Source organism: Panthera uncia, chromosome A2, assembly GCF_023721935.1.
Source record: "Panthera uncia isolate 11264 chromosome A2, Puncia_PCG_1.0, whole genome shotgun sequence".
Classification (NCBI taxonomy): Eukaryota; Metazoa; Chordata; class Mammalia; order Carnivora; family Felidae; genus Panthera; species Panthera uncia.
The window spans coordinates 114,358,232-114,382,351 of NC_064816.1; the positions used below are offsets into that span (position 1 = coordinate 114,358,232).

Consider the following 24,120-nt stretch of genomic DNA (forward strand, 5'->3'; position numbering starts at 1 on the left):
CAGCAACAGAGCCTGCCTGGGATTCTCTCCCTCCCTCTCTCTGCTCCTCCCCCGCACTTGCTGTCTCTGTCCCTCTCTCTCTCAAAATAAATAAACTTCAAAAAACCCACAAATGTCATTTTAGAAACACATATGAATCGACATGCACAATTTTGCATGTATATGTGCATTTTTCTCAGGAGAAGAACTAAGCCTGTAGCAGGTTTTACCTTCGAGCCTTAGAGGCTTGGGAGGCTCTTGTTGATAGTATTAAAAGACAGAATAGCTAGTGGCTGGTGGTGAAGCAAACATTCCCATTTCACAGAGCTCTCTTTCACAATTATGTGGCAAAGAGCTAGGAGAACTTCAGGCTCAGCTTGAGGTCATCGCTGTCCATCAGGAGTCCGCTGGCTGCCTGGAGGCCTCTCTGGGGTCTTGGGAGAAAAGAGAAGAGGATGTATTCATTGCTCCTCAAACACAGAATGTTCCAGAATCACTTTGCCACCTTATGACTCAGCAAGTCATGCCTCCTTTTACAGAGACAACTTTTAGGTAGGTTTGAAGTACATCTTGCTGAAACAAGACTGGCTGATCTCTGAAATGACTGTGGGGCTAAGGTCATATGAGTAGTTCACATGGACCCACATCTGCGCTTTAATTGCCCTTTTCCGTCTCCACCTAGTCATAACTGGGGACACGGCGTGTGTTTAGACACTGGAGCTTGTCGTTTGGTTTTATCCAATCTTGCCCATGATTGCAGTGATATCAGGGCCTGGGAAATTTCTTGACTTCTCCATGCATGGAAGTCAGAATGAGGTAAGCAAAGTAAGGATGATATCTGGCAGATGTTTTCTCTTTCAAGATGAAATTAAAGCACCTTCGTACGTTCCATCCTTTCCCCAAACGGGGTGTCTGTTTAAGTGTGACCGGGCACCTTGGTCCTCTGTTCAAGTTGGAAGCTGTTTTCTGGTCCATTGGTTCGTTGTCTTCATTTGGCAGATAACTGTGGCATGCCACCGTGTGCATGTTGCTGGACCGTGCACTGTCAAAGAAGCAGGGATGGCTGGTGTCCTTTCCACGCCCTGGGGCCATTGGGGAAGGAAAGGTTATCATGAGAAGTTTAATAAGTAAGCGCTGAATACCAATTCAAGGCAGTGTTAGGGAGGCCTCAAGGGCTGTTTACGATCACAATAATCCCCCTGCAGGAGGTGGGACTTGAACTGAGTCTTGGAGGATGGCAGAGGGGAGGCAAGGAAGATATCTCAACTGGGACAACTGGGTAAGCAAAGGGTTGGAGTTAAGGAATGTAGTGTGTGTGTGTGTGTGTGTGTGTGTGTGTTCGTGTGCATAAAAGAGTGCATGTGTTTAAAGTAGAGGAAAGAGATAAAACTAGAAAGATAGACTAGGAATAGATCCTGGAAGACGTGCTTTTAATTATTATTATTTCTTTATTTTAGAGACAGAGAGAACACAAGTGGGGGAGAGGGGCAGAGGGAGAGAGAGAGAGAGAGAGAGAGAGAGAGAGAGAGAGAGAATCCCAAGCAGGTTCCTCGCTCAGCATGGAGTCCAATGTGGGGCTCGATCCCAAGACCCTGGGATCATGACCTGAGCTGAAATCAAGAGTCAGATGCTCAGCTGACTGAGCCACCCAGGTGCCCCTGGAAGGCCTGGCATTTTAAGGGCACTTAAAACTCCATTGAGTAGACAATGGAAATTGTTAGAGAGGTTATTGAGAGGTTGGAAAATATGTGACATTTGTGAAGTACCCATCATGTGCCAGGTTTCGTGCTCGTTCTGTACTTATATAAACAGTTTAATCTCCACATGACTTCTCCAGGAAGCATCCCTATTTTTCAGTTGGGAAAAGCAATTTAAAAATATTTTTTATTATGGACGTTAAGTGCCTCTTGATAAGAGCACAAAAATCACCTAGGACATGTTCTTACCAAAAAAATTCTACTTTTTTTTCTTTTTTAAGATTTCAGTTTTAAATAATCTCTATGACCAATGCAGGGCTCAAACTTACAGCCCCAAGATCAAGAGTCGCAGGCTGCACCTACTGAGCCAGCCAGGTGCACCCCCTGCCCATTCCTCAAAACAGAATTTCTATGTGATCAAGTCTCTAAACATTTCTAATAGTTTACAGCGCATACAGAGAACAGAGCAGCGTGTTGATTGACACAGAGGGATGCAAACAATGTGAGAAATTGCAGGATTAAAAAAAAAAGAGTTCATCCTGTGCCGACAATACGGAGCCTGCTCTCCCTCTCTGTCTGCCCCGCCTCGACTTGCGCGTGCACGCACGCACAATCAAGCTCTCTCCCTCTCTCTCTCAAAAATCAAATAAACACTTAAAAATAAACACACAAACAAATAAATACATAAAAGAGCTTACCTTAAGAAAATTTCAAAAGAAGAAAAAAACAGTATAACTAACCCTCTATGTATCACCCAGCTTTAGCAATTATCAGTTATGGTCAATCTTGGTTCATCTATACCCCTCACTTCCCACCCGCTGCTAATTATCTTGAAGGAAATCCCAGTTGTCACATCACTTCATAAATATTTCAGTGTATGTCTTTCAAAGATAAGGACTCTTCAAAAAAAAAAAAATAACCACAGTACTATTACCATATCTAAATTAATAGCAATTCCTTACTATCCTCAAAGAGTCATTATTTACATTTTCTTGATTGTAATTTCTTTCGTTTCAATCAGAAACCAAGTAAGATGTATACTGAAATTGCTTGCTGTGTCTCTTAAGTCCCTCTTAGTTGAAAAAGTCCACAGCCTTCTCCTTTTATTTTTCTTTCTTGCAATTCATTTGTTGAGGAACCCAGGTTCTGTCCCTGGAGTTTTCCAGATTCTGAATTTTGCTGCTCCGTCCCCTTGTTCCATGTAACGTGTTCTGCTGTCCCCTGATTTCCCATAAACTGGCAGTGGTAGCCTGCTCCGTGACATTTCAAGTCCGTTATTTTGGCAAGGATACTTACAGGTGGCCGTGTGTATTTTCTAATTTCAGCAAGTCTCTAGCCAGTAAGTCAAGAAGCCCTGGAATTTTCACCAAGGTCTCTCTGATTCCCAAACTGTGCTCTGGCCATCTCTTCCCATCGTCCACTAAGGTTAATCTGGCAGCGACGAATGGGAAGAATCGGCAGGGCTGGAGGCTGGGAACAGTGAGACTAATTCATGTCAACATTTATGTATAGACACTGCGCTGGGCAGAAAGACAGCGGGTGGCTGCTGTAATGACCCAGGAATGCAGTGATGCAGAATGTGACCACAGGGATGCTAGTCTCTCTGGGGAGGAAGGTGCAAGCCACAGGATCTGGTAACATTCTGGTTCCTGCAGTTACGTTCCAAGGAGTTGCAGGCACCTGGTTATGCAGAAACCTTTAGGTTTCTGGGATGTTTGAATGCCCTGCTGAACTCTTGGGGCTAATGGAGGGATCAGAATTACCCACACTGTTAATAAATAATTTTGATGACTTGAAAAATATCGTAATTTCTTTGTTCCATTGATTTTTCCAAAAAGGTTTCAGATGAAAAATTTTTCCTTTTGAAATTGCACACATCTTGTCGAATCACTGTGTCGCACACCTGAAACTAATACAATACTGTATGTTAACTAACTGGAATTTAAAAAATGGCAATAAATAAAAGAATAAAATAAATAAGTTGCATACACTTTTTTTCAGATAACAGCTTTACATGTCCATTAAAACACACCTGCACGGATGCACACACACATACACACACACACACACACACACACACACCCTCCGTGTCAGAAATGTTTACCATAGAAATCCCACATGACAGAGCCCTGGTTGTGGTGGAGAAAAGGGATTACTCAGAGCTGATATTTAGTGCTAACTCGTTCTGTGTTTGAATGTCTTTGGCACGTGTTCTATTTGTGATTAAAAAAACACAATAATACAGATGTGATGAAAAATACTTATAATAAAATGACATCATATTAGACATTGTCTTACAAATTCCTTTTTCACTTAATAATTTATTTGGGGAAGTAGAATAGTTACTATACAGGCATAATTATATAGTTATAATAGTTACTCAAATTATTTATAATATAAAATATTATATGATGTAAACGCACATAATATATTTATAATAACATAAAATAATAATAGTTATTATATAACATGCTATTGTGTTATTATATAATTATCATACAATTTCTAAGCAATGCCTGTATGTAATAACTAGGCATTGCTTAGAAATTGCAATCATGGAGGTAAAAAATCAAAATCATACTTCTTATTAATTGATCAGCAGTAGGCTTACAAAACTCATTAGGACAAATAATTGGTAGGCTCCTTCATTCTGGGAACCCAGAAGCACTGTCTCTGTCCTGCTGTTAGATGGTCCTGTCTGTAGCCACTGCCTAGATATCTGGCCAAACACACAGCAATCCAGGAAGTATTGCAGAGTGTAGACTTCTGGACACTTCTTTCTATTATGGGCAGAGTGCTAGGCAGTGATTCTCCTCTTTTTTTTTTTTTTTTTTTATCTCTTGCTTCTATAAACTAGGAGATGGGACCTTCTTGCCAAAATAACTAAAAACGAATTTTACTTTGTGACCAACGTACTTGTCTATTAAGTACCTGAGCGCCCAGGACTTGAAGGGAGTTTGAGCACTAAGGTTCAAGTAAAAGGAAAGAGCAGGTCCAAAGTTCCAAAACATATATTTTCCTCAATAGCCCCGTGCTGAAATGAAGGTGTCTTTGACAGTATTTCTGGTGCCTGTGAGCCCAGGTCGCCTCTCTGAACGGCCAGGTTGTGGCATGGGTTTGGGGGTAATGCTGTAGCCAGAGACCGAATATTGGGTTTCTGCATTCATCTGCAATTGCTTCCAATGTGGTGCACAGGCCACAATGCAATTAAACGCCCAAACTGCCAAGTTCAGTTTCTGAATGTGCATCTCCCTAGGCCTGACTTGCATATTAAAGACATCCGCTAAACACACCATTTCAATGTATAATCTGTTTGTCTGTCATTTGCACCGATCCCAATGTACCTTATTTTTTAGTAATTATTTTAAAGACCAGACATCAGAGAGAGGAAGCTTAGAATGTGATTATCCAAAACTGTACTAATAATCAGCAAAACAAAAGCCGCCTTGGAAACTGAGTTTATGCAAGCATATTTCTGCCAGCTTGGATTTTACATTAACACATTATCTGCAATAGTTTTCTCAAATGGAGTGCCATTTACACATATCTGCCAAGCCTCATCAAAACAAACAAGCCCCTATAATAAGAGTTAGCATATAAAGGAGGGTGGACAGAGCAACAATCTTTTTCCCCAGGGCTCTCTTTTATCAAACGACCCTGCCCATAGAGGCCAGTGTTTTATGTTTCAAGTGTACCATATGGCATGATATGAGTGCACTTTAATGACTTATTAGCATATTCTTCTAACTAGGCTTTCCTAGTTAAACCAGCTTGACAAAATCTGAATTTTAAAATATTTGCATGAAACCTCCTGGAATAAACAAGGCTTGGTGATTTGTTTGCTTCCGCCAGTAGATGAAAGGGAAGCCCATTGATCCTTCATGACAGTGTCACAAAAAACATCAGGCTGGCCACCTCCACTCTAGCCCTTAGGAATAGGAGATTTTTGGAATGTCTGCAGCGTCGTTTAGACATTTTGACTCCCATGATGTGAAGATTTCCCACTTTGCCTAGATTCTGTGTATTAAATAATGCTTACTCTGTCCTCTGTGACCTTGATCCTTCCTTTGTGGAGAATGAGATGCTCTGGCTGAGGTCTAGTGCCTGCCTGCATCATTAAAAAGCCTTTTAGCATTTGGGGGAGGACAAGGCACCAGTCAGGGCTTGGGGCTTCTCATTGTGGCTTGGTTAGGGAGTGCTGTGAACCTAAGAGTGAGTCATGTCTCTGTTGGGACTGCTCGAATGGTCTCTGAAAATGGGGTACGTGAGGAGAAAGGTGAACAGAATGGAGCTTTCCATGTTACCTAGAGAGAGAAAGTTAGCTTCTCTGTTTGCACAGTGCATGCTGCAGCATTTTTTTCTATTCATATTTGTCCGAGAGTAAATGTCTCCTCTTCTCTCTTCCCCAGGTCAGTTCTCAGTACAATTTGTGGATCAGGATGCTCTGGGTGGAGGTTGTCAATGACCACATACGATAAAGGTGACAATCCTTGCTGACCCCACCGTAAGGACCGCCTTGTTGTCTGTAGTACAACCGCAATGACACGCAATTGATTTCTCTCTAGGAAACCTTTCTAGTTTATGGCAGACATTAACACAGGCTCTGTCTCCCTAGTTATTTTCCAGCTAGAGGTAGTTATGTGGCACTGTTATGGCCAGTGAGACATAAATGGAAGTCAGCTGAATACAGGTTCTTGGAAAGCTTTTGCTTTTTTGGTAACAATAGATATGGCTAGCCGGCCTGTGCCTTGCCTTTACTTCTACTTTCTTCTTTTGTGGAGCGTAGGTGAAAGTGCTGGAGGTGCTCCATCCTTTTTGCAATCACGAGATGACAGGCAATAGGAAAGAAGCCAACACACTAAATATAGGAAACACATAAACTGATTAGAAAACAGAAGCCAGAGTGGCTGAGCGACTGGGCTGAAATCAAACAGACAGGTCTTCTGACTTTAAAAAATATTTTGTTAACAGGTCACAAGGCAATATTTGTTACTGTTATTGTACTTTTACTGTAAGTCGGACCCTAAGCGGATCTTTTAACATGTATGACTTTATTTAAGCTTTGCAAAAACCTGGGGAAGGGCTATGGACTGAGTTGTGTTCCCCTAAATTTGTATGTTGGAGCCCTACTCCCAATGTGACGGTATTTGGAGATAATTAAGGTTAAAGGAGGTCATAAGAGCGGGGCCCAAACCCAGAAGGATTACTGTCTTTATTAGAAGAGAGGTCAGAGCGTTTTCTTTCTCTCTCATCCTCTGCCATGTGAGCACAGAGATGGGAGGCCGCTATCTCTATAAGCCAGGAAGACAGTTTTCACCAGGAACCAAGTCAACTGGCACTTTGATTTTGGATTTCCTAGCCTCCAAAACTGTGAAAATACATTTCTTGGTTTTTTAAAAATAAATTTATGTTTAAGCCATCCAGTTTGGGATCTTTTATTATAGCAGCCAGAGCAGGCAAACAGGTACTCTTATTATACCCCTTTTGCCGATGAGGAAACTGAAGCTCAGAAAAGATTAAGTATCAGGGAGCCTGGGTGGGTCAGTTGGTTAAGCATCTGACTTTTGATCTCAGCTCAGGTCCTGATCTCCAGGTTGTGAGTTCTAGCCCCTCACTGGGCTCCGTGCTGGGTATGGAGCATACTTCAGAAAAAAAAAAAAGAAGAGTAAGTACCTTCAAGGTCACAGAGCTAGTTAAGTGGCACTATTCTTTTTTTTTTTTTAATTTTTTTAAATGTTTATTTATTTTTGAGACAGAGAGAGACACAGCATGAGCAGGGAAGGGGCAGAGAGAGAGGGAGACACAGAATGTGAAGCAGGCTCCAGGCTCTGAGCTGTTGGCACAGAGCCCCACGCAGGGCTCGAACTCACGAACTGTGAGATCATGACCTGAGCCGAAGTCGGATGCTTAACCGACTGAGCCACCCAGGCGCCCCGGCACTATTCTTTAAGAGATAGTGTCCTGTGACCAGTATATGTCAGTCCCATTAATGAGTCTATACCAGATGAGTCCAATTTCTAAAGACAAAATAATACCAGGGGTTGACAAATTTTTCTGAAAACAGCTAGATAGTGGTAAATAGTTTAGGCTTTGTGGACCATATGGTCTCTGTTGGAATCACCAGCTCTGCTGCTGTAGGTGAAAACAGTCATAGACACTACGGGAGTGAGAGGGCATGGCTGTGTTCTGATAAAGCTTTATTTACAAAATCAGGTGGTGGGCCAGATTTGGCCCTGGCCCCGGGCCATCGTTTGCCAACCATTGCTTTGAGAACGGTATTAAAACGACAATGCTTTCTGAACTAGATATTCTGGGTTTGAGTCCCGCTGTAGGATTTTAGGTTAATTCCTATAATCTGGGCCCGTAGTTAAAATGGTAATATCCACCCTGCCAGCCTTCCAGGGTTGTTGTCAGGATCGAGAAAGATACCAGACGTGGAAGGATTCTGAATAAGGGCAAGTGCTTATGTAGATACAATTCGACACCAGTATAACTTGACGCCTATCAGAGTGCTTCTGGAAACTCCACCCCAGACAAAACATCTTGGGTTTAAAGACTGGAGTCAGCTGAGGCTGATGGGGGAGGGCCCTCCTCCTCTCACCAGGGGTCTTTGGGTGTCCCTCAGGCCACAACCTCCCATTAGATCTGGGGTGCAGTGGGGCCTCGGGCAGATTCCAAGCTCCCTTCGTGGAGAGCTGTCTTTGGCTTTGACTCTGAGTTGTTTATTTGAACTAGGGGTGGGTAGGGAGGGGTGCTGCGGGGGACATGGTGCACCTGGTGAGGCAGATAGGCCAGCCGGTGTCTCTGCAGAACACATGTTTAAAGACAAGAACGGACCCTGCTCCCTCGCCCGCTCCTGAAGAAACAGGCTGATGGCCCAAACAAGAAACCAGATAAACTCTGCCCCCTTCTTCCGTTCTTGTTGCTTTTGCTTTCTGAAAGTATTATTCCTTTCTTAATGTGAGATAGCATATGCAATTTCTGACCTCTGAGGAATGTTGTGGTCTCTGAGATTTTGGGAAGCCAGCTTCCAAAAAAAAAAAAAAAAAAAAAAAAAAACGGAGAAGAAAAGGGCGGAAGAAAATTCTTACAATTCTTAGCATCCCCTTCAAAGGCCTTTGGATTTGGGCCTCAACTACTCCTTCAAGCTTCCTCTCCAACCACATTCCTTACCTGCTCAGTGAACAATCGTCCCCAGGTGTCATGGGCATGCCCTCGCTTCAGTTCTGCATCCTGGAACGCTCTCCCATTTTCACCTTCCCTCCTTGTACACATACCCTTCCTTCCTGCCAACTCTCCGTTTGGATAGCTCTTTGCCTTTGAAGAAGCCTCAAAATTGAAGCCTTCTTAGGGACCTCTCTGGCCCCCCACCCAGAGCAGCAAGACCACTCCCTCCCTCCCCTCTATCTCGCCTGTAGGTCTTCAGTTTAGCCCCGAGGTTGTATCATTTTATTTGTCTTTGTATTCCTCAGAGTTTCTTACACATAGTAGGTACTCAGTAAATACCAACTGAGCACAGAATGACAGTAGCCAGGAGCACTGGAAAGCAAGGGCCTGGGAACAGAGGCTCCAGTTCCCATCTCTCCATTGATAGCTAAGCACGCTGCTTTATGTGTGAGAAAGTGCTTTGCACACCGGAAGGTGCCATGCACATTCAAAGTCATACTTTTAAGGAATCCGTTGTATTTATTGCCTCCATGCTGCTTGCCTTTAACTCCCTCTGTGTGTTTCCTAAAGAAAGATCTCAATCAGTGAAAGAGTGATTTGAGACTAAATCAGTGGCGGTTATGTTCGTTTATCTCCACATAGAACTGAATCTTCCAGAGGATTTAATTTCTGGCCATGTCCTCGTGTATCTCTATTTTCATGTTCTAACCTAAGAGCAGGACTCTTTTAGCATGTCAGAGTAAAGAGAGCCTGGTCTCTGAAATCTGATCCTGACCAGCCACATCTCTAGCTGCATCTCTAGACGGCATTTTCTGGAACCTTCCTCCCCATGATCGCCCTATTAGGACTTGAGTCTGCTACGTGTCATCATCTCCTTAGCCTCATTTTCTATGGTCAGGAAGTCAAGGGACAGCAATGCCGGGAAATTCTCTCACCGAGAAGTGAGAGAATGTCCCCGACCAGGGGTATCAGGTAACTAACACAGTTCGGCCAAGGTTTGGTTGTGAAACGCGAAGCCTCTGAAACCCATTGGTGTTAAGTGCACACCAAATATTCAATCCAGACATGTCGTGCTTGAACTATTCTGGGGCTCATAAACCTTTCATCAGAATCAGAGGTGAAATATTTGGCCTTATTTGTAAGGCCCGTATTTCTAAAGACCTTAGGGGCTCATTTAGTATTCCCAGCAGAAAGGTCACGAGGCTGGTTTTCAGGGGTCCTGGTTTAGTGGAACTGATGACTTCAATCAGGAGATACTTTTCATGATTTTCCAGAAACCAGTACCTTGCTCCACGGGCACATTGCCTGCTCCATCCCCTTACCTCTCCCTTGCTACCCCCTGCACCAACCCCCCCCCAGCCCAAATCCCCAAACACAAGCATTGTTGTACATAGGGCTCTTCAGAGCCCTTAGGTTTTCCGACCAAAACACCGAAACCTTTATTTAATAGTAATATGAGGGAAGGAGGCTCGTCCTTTTTAGGCAGACTGCATCACACAGGCTTTGAACGTTGTAGTCTTGTGGGCAGGGAGGAGGTTAGTTGATTTCACAGAAGCCTGAAATCTCAGTGATAGAGGGGTCTTTTGAGCTCATTTGGTGCACGCTGAGTTTTCCAGGTGGAAGGACTGAGATCCAGAGAGGTGAGGTGACCAGTCACCCAGCTCACAGCTGGGTTGTGACCCACCTTACACCACCTACTGCTCCCTACTGCATACTAGCTCTCAGACCCCTGGCAAGTTACCCAACCACCCATGGCCTGTTTCCTCACAGAGACTCTGAGGATCGAGTGAGATAACTCACCCACAGTAATTAGCACGGTGGCCTGGCAGCTAGGTTTTAGCCACTGATGTTACAGTTAACAGCCATTTTTTCCCCAGATGACTTCTTTCTGAGTTTTCCTGGCATCTAGCTCTGTCCTTATGTGACCAGCCGTGCACCCAAATCTGGGCCTCAGAAGCTGCCTTATAATGAGATGCTGTTGATATACTTTTAGAGAAAGTAATTTTCTTCTTTTTGGAGATCCCCAAAGCCTTTAGAGTTTTAAACACTTCAGGAACAGAAGATCCCAACAGGCCGCCCCTAGATTCCCATTATTATGTAAGTTAACAGCTGAATTTTTCAAATTGTTTCCCTTACAGACAAGCTGTGTACTCAAAGTCACTGAAAAGTCATTCTGATGCTCTTCTTTCCCTTGGGGTGGTTTATTTCACACTTGGTGATTTGTTAGAGATGCATGGAAAACTTGGACCTGTTCTGGGGAAGCATTATATTCTCCCTTGCTAACTTCACTGTCTGGAATGTCCTTTTCTCAAACAGGCTTCCTTGGAGGTGGTGGCACTATGTCAGGCCTCTGGGGGAGTCTGAGATTTTTCTCTGGGAAGGTCACGTCCCAACAACCTTCCCTCTGGGAGCCTTTTTTTTTTTTTTTTTTTGTTAATTTACATCCAAGTTAGCGTATAGTGCAACAGTGATTTCAGGGGTAGATTCCTCAATGCCCCTTACCCATTTAGCCCATCCCCCCCTCCCACAATCCCTCTAGTAAGTAACCCTCTGTCTGTTCTCCATATTTAAGAGTCTCTTCTGTTTTGTCCCCCTCCCTGTTTTTATATTGTTTTTGTTTCCCTTCCCTTATATTCATCTGTTTTGTCTCTTAAAGCCCTCAGATGAGTGAAGTCATGTGTTATTTGTCTTTCTCTGACTAATTTCACTTAGCATAATACCCTCTAGTTCCACCCATGTAGTTGCGAATGGCAAGATTTCATTCTTTTTGACTGCTGAGTAATACTCCATTGTATATATATACCACTCCTTCTTTATCCATTCATCCATCGGTGGACATTTGGGCTCTTTCCATCCTTTGGCTATTGTCGATAGTGCTGCTATAAGCACGGGGGTGCATGTGTCCCTTCAAAACAGCACACCTGTATCCCTTGAAGAAATACTTAGTAGTGCAATTGCTGGGTTGTAGGGTAGTTCTATTTTTAATTTTTTGAGGAACCTCCATATGTTTTCCAGAGTGGTTGTACCAGCTTGCATTCCCATGGGAGCCTTTCTTAGAAACCATGCGGTAGCTCTCTTCTCCAGGAGGGAGGCGGCCAAGAAGGAACCAAGGCGTGGCCCATGGTTGACTAACAATTGCCAATGTTTACTGAGCCCATATTATGTGCCAGCTTCCCTTTAAGCATTTTATACCTATTTTCTCTTTGAATCTACACGGCAATCCATCTGTTCTAAGTTTCCGGAGGGGAAGGAAATTATTTCTTATACATCCTTCCTGAGGTACCTCATGCATTTGCAGATATGAATGCATGAATATGGTATATACACACACATATATACATAGAAATTATAAACATACACGTAATTATCTGTGCTGTTCTGTACTTTGATCTTTTCCATTCAATACAAGACCTTGGAGATTGTTTCAACTGAGTGCTATTAACATTTACTTCATTGTTAAAATAGCTAATTAAAAATATTTCCATTTATTTCTTTGTATGAAAATAGAACGCTCCTATTACTCAGCATCACGTCTGATCTGGACGCCTACTTTTAATACTCCTACCTTGAGATGCCTCACAGTGAGGTACCTCCTGGCCTCTCTTTTCAACCAGGCCTTTCTGGCCAAAGCCAGTTACCCGGAAAATTCAGACGGAAAGTCCTTATCTAGGTAACAGTTGTAAAAGGAAATATTGGTAATGACAATGACATAGGAAATAACCGAGAGGTTTATTGTCTTGTTGGCGTACGAAGAATGCAAAAGAATGATTTTTGTATTGTTATGTATTACGTGTCAATAATATTTGCCATTACTGAGTTTTTACTGTTGTCAGACCTTGCATTTCACATAAATGTAATTTTTAATCCTCAGCCTTTCTATGAGGTTGATATTATCATCACCCTCATTTTATAGCCCTAGAAATGAGGACGCAGGGCACGTTAATAACTGGCCTAGGGTCTCAAAAGTAATAAAAATTAGTAGAGCCAGGATTCAATCCCAGCCTGGGGTGACACCGAAGCCTGTTTTCTAGCAACTGCCATAAGGCCTCCACACACACACACATATCATTTATTTAGTGATTATAAGAGGATATATTTTAAGTGGCTAAAATATATCGACTTATATATTAATTTTTATAGCCACACCAATTACTAAATATTTTAAGATCGTGCTGGCTTCCTGCTTTATTCGTCATTGCTCCCCCAAACCTGATGGTGTACTTAAACTGACCCAGTCACTCTCCCAAATATACCTGGTGTTTTTCTGCCTACTGGTATATACTTTGGCTCTAGAAATGCTGAGAAAAGTCCTCATGTCAGCCAGTTCTGTTTTGCAACAGTTTAGCTCAACAAACATTTATAGAGCAATTACTGGGTAGCTTCCAAAGAGAGAACAGTAATAGGGAGACTGCAAACGATTGGAAATTCCAGGATTGGCTCTGTGTCTGGGGTCTCTGCTCATTGGCTGAGTCAGCCGCCTGAAGGGCTCCCTTCTTCATCGTATTCCCTGCAGGACACCCCAGCACCTCCTTCTCTTTGGAAAAAAAGAAAGAAAAGAAAACCATCTCCCTCTCCGTTTATTTTTATTTACTTCCATCTTCCCCCCCCCCCCCCCCCCGTTTCTCTTCCACCTCACTAACCCACGGTATTATTCTCATCTCCCAAGGCGATATTCTCGGTGTGAATTTTTCTCCGTCCTAAAACGAAGAACCGAATAGAGCCCAAGAAGTCGCAGTTTCTGTGGTCTTTGTGCAGAGCGCTGTGTTTTGCGGTGGGGCTGCCGGTGGGGGAGTCAGGGAATGAAGGAAGAACTAATGCTGCTCTGCATGATAATATGAAGTGAGAACAGTCTTGCAAAGACGTGACCTCCTGAATATCGGACGGTTGGGAAAACAGCGCTCTTCATCCTTACGGGGTTGCAAGCACCAGCGATCGCGAGAATTGATGTCTGCTACGGGAAACAGTGTGAGCGTGTGATTTAACTGCAGCTTGCCCAACGATCTTAAGACAGAAGCGAAACAGCTTACTTCTATTACAGCCACATTGGCCTATGAGCCTGGCGTTCTCTAGCTCAAGGTTTCTTAACAGTGGCACTTACTGACATTTTGGGCTGCATAATAATTCTTTATTGTGGGGCGCCGTCCTGTTTGTCCGAGGATGTTTAGCATTGGGCTCTACCCACGGGATGCCAGTAGCATCCCCCCAACCCACATCATGACGATCAAACAGGTCTCCAGACTTTGCCAGATGTTCCCTGGGGGCAAAATGGCCCTCCGTTGAGAACCACTGCTGGAGCAGTGGCACGCTCTGCCGGGCACACTCTTCCCCCCAAATCTATCTTTCTACCCCCCCACCCCCCTTCTTCAAATCTTAGTGCAGATCTTACCCATTGAGCCACTTCTGACCACCCTTATTTAACAGTGCAGACTACTTCCCTTGTAGCCCTTACCCTTCTCTACTTTTTAATTATCACGACCATCAAGTACAGCATATGATGTGTTTATATTTGTTTTCTTTCCCTAGAATATAAGCTCCTAGAGGGAGCAATTTGTCCCTGTGTCTTCCCAAGCACCTAGAGCGGTTCTTCACATATGGCAACAAAACAAAACAAAACAAACAGAAAACCAAAACCAAAACCAAAAAACGTATGCAAGGATATATAATGAAAAGTCTGGCCCTCACCCCTTCTACCCTGCTCCCAGTTCTCCATCCCCCAAAGCAAATAACCATCGTTTTCTAGTTACTGGTTTATTCTTCTAGAATTTCTTTATGCAAACTCAAGCAAGTAGGAATATATATTTCTTATCCAAGCTTTAATTGAATTTTCTTTTTTTTGTATCAAAAATGGTCACATATAGGCTCCTGTTCACACCTTCCTTTTGATAATAGTTTTTTGTTTTGTTTTGTTTTTTGCCTAAGAAGACTTGTTTGTCTAGGAAGTTCTTGTTTGAACTGTTCCTCTCTGTGGTTGAAACTTGAGACCCACACCCTAGTAAATACCAACGTGACTTCCCTGTCCTTTAACAACGAAAAACCTTGATTTGCCCTTTAAATTTGAATTCAGATTTCTGCCAGACCCTAGCTAGGTCTCAGCCAGTCAGAGGTCTGCCTCCCTTGTTTCCTGCACGAGAGCTATTCATTGACTCAAGTCCATATGTCATTTGATTATTTTGGATTATGTGACAAGCTTTTTTTTTTTTTTTTTTTTTTTTTAATAAATTAAATTGGTTCCCTCTAGGACAGGGCCAAGCATTGGTACTTCTTGGAAATTAGCCAGCCTGTGAGTTGGGATGCAGACAGTGTTGATCTGGACCTTTGGGCAAGAATCCCCTGGGGTGTTCCTAGGCAGCATTTCCAGCCGTGTCTGCAGGAGGGGACAGGGGTGCTCATTTAGAACTGGCTCCTATGGATTTCAGTGCAGGGGGAGAATGTGTCCCCCTGTCCCCTTTACGCATACGAAGGGCCTTCAGCAACTCTGAAAGGCAGAAGCTGGGAGGCCCAGAGAGATCACTAGTTGCCTAGAAATCTAAATGTTCCAACGGCCCAGAAAGAAAAATCTGGCCTGGCGCCAGTGGTATGACTGTGATGGGCACTTCATCTCGAAGAAGCAAATGAATAGCGTGTGTTTTGAAATTAAGCACTTAGTGATTATTACTTTAGAGGCCTTAAAACATTTAACTTTCAACTTATCAGGCATCAACATATGACATTTCGCGTTAGCCAAAATGGCTGTATTTTTCAAGACCTGAAAGATAAAATACAGACCAGTCCTTGAAATTGTAAACAAAGAATTAGAATGACAGATCACTACCAGTTAAAATAAACTATTATCTGGGGCGTACGTACGTCCCTCTTCTCATTTGGGAGGGACATTCTCAGGTCATGATAATTAAACGTTGCTTTTCTCTCCTTCCTTCCAGAAAGGTTAGTAAGAGTTGCAGCAGGCAAAGAGAACAGCTGGGTCATGCATCTTTCAGATGGAGAAAACTTGTGCCCTTAGTCATGGATGAAACCGTGAGGAAATGCTTTAGAGGAGACTGAACTCATCCGCGCTTTCATAGAAATGCAATCTAATCAGCACTCTGAGAAAAGCAGAAGGGAAGGATTAGAAATAATAGTCTGTGTTTATTTTTGTCTGGGATCTATGGAAATGTAGGTTTATGACTTGACTTGAGCCCTCACAGTTAAAATAGATGGTGTATATAATAGCACTTTCTGCCAGGGCCGGGCCTCATTGGATTTCACAAGGTAAGCGGTGGGCCATGGGCCCACGGCAGCTGCAGACAGTTACCTTTTTTGTCTCAAGATTGGAACCCCATGCACCAAGCCCTCAGAGGAGTTCCTGACTGCACAGTGGCCAGATGTATCATGGCCTCTGCCATCTCCTACCTTCCACGTTCACTGTCACGGACTCCTAGAGCAGAGTCACGGTCAGCCCTCTAATAACCGTATTCAGTTATGGTTTGCTGGGAAGAGGGATAGCCATTAGTTTAGGTCTTTTTTTTTCCTTGTTTTACGTTTATTTTTTTCACCCTCCCTTAAAAATTTTTAATATACATATTAATAGGGTTTATTTCAAGCTTGAAAACAATATTCTATTTCTTTTTGGCAACATGATCTCAGATCCTTGACTTAGAGCGTGTTTTTTGGGGGCAGGAATGTAGGTATTCTTTTTTTAAAAAACAGCGTTATTGAGCAATATACCTTGGTTGGTCCGTTTAAAGTGTACAATTCAGTGGGTTTTGGTATATTCAGAAAGTTGTGCAGTCATCACCAAAATGTAACTTTTGAACATTTTCATCATTCCAGAAAGAAAATCCATGCCTGTTAGCAATTACTCCCCATTTTCCCCACTCCCCCAGGGCCTGACAACCACGAATCTACCTTTCGTCTTTGTAGATATGCCTATAAAATCATTCAATCATTCATATGGTCTTTCGTGATTGGCTCTTTTCACTTGGCATAGTGCTTCCAAGGCCCATCCATGCTGTAATATGTACCAGTAGCTCATCCCTTTATATTACTGAGGAACATTCCATTGTGTAGATATACAACATTTTATTAATCCATTTATCAGTTGATAGGCATTTGGATTATTTCCAGTTTTTGACTATTATAAGTAACGCTGTAATGATCATTCACGTACAAGTTTTCTTTATTTTGTTAAATGAAATTTATTGTCAAATTGGTTTCCATACAACACCCAGTGCTCATCCCAACAGGTGCCCTCCTCAATGCCCATCACCCACTTTCCCCTCCCCCCATCCCCCATCAACCCTCAGTTTGTTCTCAGTATAAGTTTTCTTCATTAAAAAAATTTTTTATTATGGGGCGCCTGGGTGGCTCAGTCGGTTGAGTGACCGACGTCGGCTCAGGTCATGATCTCACAGTTTGTGACTTCGAGCCCCACGTCGGGTTCTGTGCTGACAGCTCGGAGCCTGGAGCCTGCTTCCCATTCTGGGTCTCCCTCTCTCTCTGCCCCTCCCCGTCTCATGCTCTGTCTCTCTCTGTCTCAGAAATAAATAAACATAAAAAAAAATTAAAAAAAAATTTTTTTTATTATTGAAGCATAGTTGATCTACAACGTTATATTAGTTTCAGGTGAAGAACATAGTGATTCGACAATTCTAGACATTACTTTATGCTCACCATGATACGTATAGTCACCATTTGTCACCATACAACATTTATCACAAAATTGTTGACTATATTCTTTATGCTGTACTCTTTATGCCTGTGACTTACTTATTTTACAACTGAAAGTTTGTACCTCTTAATCCCCTTCACATTTGCCTATCCCCCTACCTTCCTCCCCTCTGGCAATCATCAATTTTTCTCTGTGTTTGAGTCTGTTTCTGTATTTTTTGTTTGTTTGTTCATTTGTTTTGTTTTTTAGAGTCCACATGAGTGAAATTATATGCTATTTGCCTCTCTTTGTATGACTTATTTAATTTGGCTTAATATCCTCTAGGTCCATCCATGTTGTTGCAAATGGCAAGAACTTATTCTTTTTTATGGTCAAGTAATATTCCATTGCATATATATACCACATCTTCTTTATCCATTCATCTATAGATGGATGCTTGGGTTGCTTCTATATCTTGGCTATTGTAAATGCTGCAATAATCATAGAGGTGAACATATATTTTTGAATTAGTGTTTTCATTTTCTTTTGGTAAATACCCAGTAGTGGGATGACTGGATTATATGCCATTTCCATTTTTAATTTTTTGAGGAAACTCCATACTGTTTTCCATAGTGGTGGTACCAATTTACATTTCCACCAACAGTGCCAACAGAGGGCTCTCTTTCCACCAACAGAGGGCTCCCTTGTATCCACATTCTCACCAACGCTGGTTATTTCTTGACTAGCTTCATTCTGACTGGTGTAAGGTGATATCTCATTGTGTTTAAACATTTTTTTTTAATGTTTATTTATTTTTTTTTTGAGAGAGAGAGACAGAGAGACAGAATGCGAACAGGGGAGGGACAGAGAGAGAGGGAGACACAGAATCCGAAGCAGGCTGGAGGCTCTGAGCTGTCAGCACAGAGCCTGATGTGGGGCTTGAACCCACAAGTCATGAGATCATGACCTGAGCCTAAGTTGGCCGCTTAACCTACTGAGCCACGCTGGTGACCCTCTCATTGTGTTTTTTAAAATTTAATTTAATTTTAGTTTCAGTGTAGGTAACATGTAGTGTCATATTAGTCTTAGGTGTATAATATAATGATTCAACAACTCCATACATCACCCAGTGCTCATCATGACGAGTGTACTCCTTAACCCCCCTATTTCATCCATCCCCCCCACTCATCTCCCCTCTGGTAACCATCAGTTTGTTCTTTATAGTTTTATTGTGGTTTTGATTTGCATTTTCCTGATGGTGAGTGATGTTGAGCATCTTTTCATGTGTCTGTTGGCCATCTGTATATCTTTGGAAAAATATCTATTCAGGTCCTCTGCTTATTTTTCAATAAGATTTTTGGAGGCTTTCTTTGGTGTTGAGTTGTGTAAGTTTTTATATATTTTGGATATTAACTCCTTATCAGATATATCATTTGCAAATATCTTCTCCCATTCATTAGGTTGCCTTTTTGTTTTGTTGATGGTTTCCTTCATTGCGAAAGCCTTTCACTTTGGTGTTGTCCCAATAGTTTGTTTCTGCTTCTGTTTCCCTTGCCTCAGGTGACACACCTATAAAATATGCTGCTAAGGCCAATGTCCAAAGGATTACTGCCTATGTTTTCTTTTAGTAGTTTAATGTTCAGGTCTCACATTTGGGTCTTTCATCCATTTTGAGTTTATTTATGTGTTTGGTGTAAGATAATCCAGATTCATTCTTTTGCATGTAGCTGTCCAGTTTTCCCAGCACCGTTTTTTGAAGAGACTCTCTTTTCCCCATTGTATATTCTTACCTCTTTTCTCATATGAATTGACCTCATAAGTGTGGGTTTTTTTTTTTTTCTGGGCTTTCTATCTTGTTCTACTGATCTATGTGTCTATTTTTGTGCCAGTGCCATACTGTTTTGATTACTAGAGCTTTGTAGTATATCATGAAATGTGGAATTGTAATACCTCCAGCTTTGTTCTTTTTTTTTAAGTTTATTTATTTATTTTGAGAGAGAGAGAGAGAGAGAGAGAGAGAATGTGAGTGGGGGAGAGGCAGAGAGCGAGGGAGAGAGAGAATCCCAAGCAGACTCCATGCTGTCAGCGTGGAGCCTGAAACGGGATGCATACCCATGAACTGTGAGATCATGACCTGAGCCAAAACCAAGAGGCAGAGGCTTAACTGACTGAGCCACCCAGACACCCCCAGCTTTGTTCTTCTGTCTCAAGATTGTCTTAGCTATTTGAGGTCTTTTGTGGCTCCATACAATCATGTACAAATTTTAGTGTGGATGTGTGTTTTCATTTTTTGGGGTATATACCTGGGAGTAGAATTGCTGGGTCATATAATAACTTTATGTTTAACATTTTGAGGAACTGAAAGACTATTCTCGTCTTTTTTGCAATTGTATTTGCATAAAACAAATAAAGCCCTCTCAGGTAACTGGAAAATGTTCTCTTGCAATTTAGGAGTTTCTTCTTTTGGCCCACTTTCTCTTTCTTCCTTCCCTCCATTCTCAATTGTTTTATTTCCTCGTCAATGTTTATTGAGCTAGGTTACCAGTATGGAAGTATTACAATAAGAGGAAAACCAGAGGTGCCTGGATGACTTAGTTGGTTAAGTCTTCAACTGTTAATCTTGGCTCAGGTCATGATTTCATAGTTTGTGAAACCAAGCCCCTCATTGGGCTCTGCACTGATGGCATAGAGCCTGCTTGGGATTCTCTCTCTCCCTCTCTCTCTGCCCCTCCCTCACTTGTGCTCATGCATGCATGTGCTCTTTCTTTCTCAAAATAAATAAATAAACTTAAAAAAAAAGGAAGAAAACCAGATAAATGCTTATAGGGCACCATGGAACATGGAAACTCACACTGGGGGCCTTACTAGCCAATGCCTCAGACTATATTCTCTCGGGGAAAAAACTGGAAATTTAAATACACATTCTTAACTTTGTTTTGCTGACAAAGTCTAAAGATTAGTAATATATTTTTAATGTTTATTTCTTTTGAGAGAGAGAGAGAGAGTGAGGGCATGAGCAGGGGAGAGGAGCAGAGGGAGGGAGAAAGATGGGAGGGGGGGAGAGAGAGAGAGAAAGGGAGAATCTTAAGCAGACTCCACGTTCAGCATAGAGACTGCTGTAGGGTGTGAAACCTACTCACGAACTATGAGCCAGAATTAAGAGTTGGACACTTAACTGACTGAGCCACGCAGCCTCCCCAGATTAGTAATATTTTTATTTACTTCCTGAGCAATACCAGTAACTAGGCATACTTAAACTTCCTTCTGTGTTGCCCTCTTCAATTTTCTATATTTTAATCCAGTATTTTATTTCCCCCTGTTCTATATTTTAATGCTGTATTTATTTAGATTTACTAACATATACAACTGATATCTTTGCTCACTATTGCTACTGGCTTCCCATTCCTTTCTTCTGGGTTCATTTCCTTTTTCCGGAAATATATTCATTAGTAATTCTTTCAGAAAAGGTCTGGTCATATTTTACATGCATTTGTGAAAACTGCTTATCTGCTATGTTAGTCGGGATGAATTACACTCTCTAGCTGCTATCTCGCGATTCAGATTTTTCTGCACAGTGGTCGACTGTGTTCAGTTTCCCTGCCTTTTCTTCTTCACCACCTTCACTGTTAAATCTCTGTGGCTTAACACAGTTAAAATGAAACTCTCATTCATTCCTCAGTCTAATTATGGGTCAGGGGGATATTCTGGGTGGTTTTCTCCAATCAGAGATCCTTGCTCTGTTGGTTTTATGGTTCTGCCACACTTGAGTTCTTTCCAAGGAGAACGTGGGCTTTTGAGCATGGTTATTTGTTTTTGTTTTTTATTTTTTCAGATTAACCTAGGAGTAGTGTGCAACACTTCTATTACATCATATTAGTCAGATATCCGACTGCATGGCCTCAAGGGAAGTAGGAAATATAGCCATCCTGTGTGCCCAGGAGGAAATGAAGAAGGTTTAATGAATCCACAGTACCGTCTCCACCACAGTAGGATATAGAATTCTTGGTTGGCAGTTATTTTTCCTCACCATTTAGAAAATTAAAAAAAAAATTTTTTTTTTTTAATGTTTACTTATTTTTGAGACAGAGAGAGACAGAGCATGAACGGGGGAGAGGCAGAAAGAGAGGGAGACACAGAATTGGAAGCAGGCTCCAGGCTCTGAGCCATCGGCCCAGGGCCCGACGCGGGGCTCGAACTCACGGACCGTGAGATCGTGACCTGAGCTGAAGTCGGACGCTTAACCGACTGAGCCACCCAGGTGCCCCTAGAAAAAAATTTTTTAATTTATTATTATTTTTATATCTGTTGTTACTAGTTAGTAATCCATGGTCTGTGTGATTTTTTGTTGTTGTTGATAATCTGTCTTTTCTTTCTGGCATCATTGAAGATTTTTCCATTTGTTCTTGATGGTCTGCAGTTTTGCTTGCATTGATCTCTTTATGGATTTGTTTTTATTTATTTGGATCAGAAGTTCATGTGCTTTTTTAATCTGAGGAAACTTTTTTTTAAGAATCTGGAAAATTCTGAGTCAGGATATTTTTTAATATTGACTTTCTGCCATTCTGTGTTCTTTCCTTCAGAGGAAATTTATTTCCTTCAAGATAAATGTTTTCTATATTTATGGGAAATAGAAAACAAAAATCTATTTTCCATGTCTCTTAATTCCTCTTTCGTAGATTCCATATCTTTAGCTCTTTGTCTCATGTTCTGAGTGCTTTACTAAATTTATTTTTTAATTCTATAATTCTCTCGTTAGCCATGTTTAGTCTGCCTACTGAGTTTTTTTAATTTCAGGGATATTTTTTCCTCTGTGATATCTACTTTTTCCTTTTGCTTTTTTCCCAAATCATTCTGTTCTTGTGTTCTGGTTTTATGAATTATATTCCTTCATCCCTTCTAACATTTAAAATATTTCTTTTGAAGGTCCTTCAGATTAATTTTCAGATGAAATTATTCTACTATCTGGTATTTGTTGGGTATGAATTCTCCTATTTCTTAAGTGGGTGGGCTTCTTTTTTCAATCACCTTTTCCATGGAAGTCACATTATGCTTTTGAGTTGTTTCGTAGCTTTCTCTGCTCGGGGCTTATAGAATTTGCCAGTTCTGAACCAGTTTTTATGTCCCTTTTTGCCTTGGTATTTCCTTATGGCAAAGACAGTACATGATTTGGCTTCTGTTCTCAGGAAGGCTTGGAGTTCTGGTTCCTTGAGGATGACCTATCCACACGTTCTAATTAGGGAGTAATTAGTTGGGGGAAGTAAATCATGGCAGGTAAGAAAGTGTTCTAGAGTCAGACTGCCTGAGTTCAAGTTCTGACTATCCATTAAAATTATTTGGCTGCTTTTAGCCTGTTTCCTAATTGTAAATTGAAGATGATAATAATAGTTACTTCTTAACTTATAGATGTTAATGGTGGCTAGCTATGATTGCTAGCTTCAGATCAAGGATAAAGGAAAATTTCTTTGTACCAAGTATTCTGGCCCAAGGATGCCCGATGTTTCTGCAGGGAGACCCACTGAATAAGTTGGTTAGGACTAGTATCTGTAAAAGTTGGAGAAATGCCCTCCAGTTGTCAGCATCAAGCAAATGTCCAGGGTGAAAAGTGGGGACACTTAAGAGAGGGATGTCTCCCCAGCTGTGTTTGTGCTATTCTTTACCACCTTCCCCGGGCCCCTCCATCGACAAGAAGTGTATATGTCAATGGCAGCAGCATTTAAGGTATTCATCTTCACAATGTCCAATGCAATCTGCTTAAATGCAGAGAAAAGTCTTATCTCCAGACTTTTGAAAAAGTGCTAAATGAATAGTATAATTAATTAAGTATAACTTAGGATGATTATTGAACTGAAAAATCTGAGGCATAAATGAAATTAATCAAACATTCTCATGATGAAGCCTTAAAGTTTTTATTTAATTGGGTTTTATCTCACTTATGTGAAACTTAGAGTGGCTTCATTATCTAAATCGAAAATTAGCTTCATTTTCCCCCCTTCTATTTTACTTTTCAACTGTGTTCCTACCTCCATTTCAGTGCACCTTCCCCTAAGTATCTTTGTGCTGTATTTGTCACAATAGGGGGAAGGTTTAGCCCAGTTTGAAGAAGAAGAAAACAAAGAGGGACAAGGACAAGGAGAAAGAGAAGGGGAAGAAAAGAAAAATCACCTCTCCTGCAACAGTAGCTTTGCATAAGCATTAGCATATGTTCCCCATGCTGATATAGTACTGCATTAGTCCAGTCGTGTCTTGGTCATCTGTCATCTGGTCTGCACCCTGAGTTATCCATGAAGTCTAGTTTACCATGGATGACCCATCTAACTTGCCCATAAGGTTAAAATACAGATATGGAAAGCTTCGCTCCTACTCAACTTGCCAAAGAGAGCTGATTTCCATCAGGGTCCCAGCTTTCTGACAGGTAATCTGGGAAATAGGCAAGCACTTTCATGTAGTACTGTGAGCTGAAGACTCCTGAACCATTAACCAGCTTTGCTCCAATACTCCTCACTACCCCAGGGTATGAAGAAAGTAAAAGTCTGACAAATTAAGCCCCGACTTTCAAGGCTTTTGAAAAGGCCTGTTGAAATCATTTTCTGTCCTATTTTAATGCTTCATAACCCTGATTGTAATCATAAATAATGCTTACTTCATGTCTAA

At 41.6% G+C, this 24,120-nt stretch overlaps 1 pseudogene; it reads right to left on the minus strand.

Moving 5' to 3' along the window:
* Positions 1 to 334: 334 nt before the first annotated feature.
* Positions 335 to 24,120, minus strand: part of LOC125930442 (40S ribosomal protein S6-like) — a 32,579-nt pseudogene continuing 8,793 nt past the window's right edge.